This window comes from Sminthopsis crassicaudata, chromosome X, assembly GCF_048593235.1.
Source record: "Sminthopsis crassicaudata isolate SCR6 chromosome X, ASM4859323v1, whole genome shotgun sequence".
Classification (NCBI taxonomy): Eukaryota; Metazoa; Chordata; class Mammalia; order Dasyuromorphia; family Dasyuridae; genus Sminthopsis; species Sminthopsis crassicaudata.
This window is the reverse complement of record NC_133623.1, coordinates 9,248,937-9,249,796: the sequence shown is the minus strand read 5'-3', so window position 1 is coordinate 9,249,796 and position 860 is coordinate 9,248,937.

Below are 860 nucleotides of genomic sequence, written 5' to 3'. Positions count from 1 at the left end.
AGGGGAGGGACCGTTTATGAAGGTGAGCTGCCCTCCCGCCCCAAGTGCTGCTTGCCCCCGCCCCCTCCCCTCCACCTCCACTCGGCCCGGGCACCTGCTGTCAATCAGGGGAGGGCACCGCCGGAGCCCGCCTTTGGCCTGGCCCGGGTGAGGCGGCCCGCAGCCGTCGCCCTCCCCTTTCGGGCCGGGCCGGGGGTGGGGGGGGGAGGGCCGGGGGTCTCCCGGAGCCCCTCCGCGAGCCCGGCCCCGCCACGCCCCTCGTGCCCCGGCTGGGGCCGAGCCGCCCCCCACTCCCTCCCCGCCTCTGTCCTCCGCCCCCTCCCCATTAGTTCTGCTCCGGCTGTCCGGAACACCCGGTACTGTCCTGGCCAGGACACATCTCTAACCCATCACTCGCCCCCTCAAGCCCCCCCCCCCCCCCAGCCCCGGTGACGTCTTCCAATTCCCCCTGGGCAGGTGCCCGCTCCCCGCCGGGACCCCCTGGCAGCAGCTGCTTTGCCCCCTTGGGGAGGTGATGAGCCTGCGGGCCGCGGGCAGCGGAGCCAGCTCGGCTCGGTCTCCCTCAGGCCCTCCCTCCCCAGGTGAGGGCTCGGTACCTGCGAGCTTTCCACAGGCATCCTTTGTGTGACTTCCAAGAGGCCAAAGGGAAAAGAGATTATGGAGAAGGGTGAGGGAAACCTGAAACCGAACCCAACTCCTACTCCTGCTCACCCAGGGCCAGCCCACAGCTGGAAGGGGCCAGGGACAATGGCCGGGCGCAGGGGCCAGGGAGGAAATGGCCACGGGCCTCGTCTTTCCAGCACCTTCCCCACCTGTGGCGGGCCTGGCTGTGGCCCCGCCACGCGAGGGAGGGGGAGCCA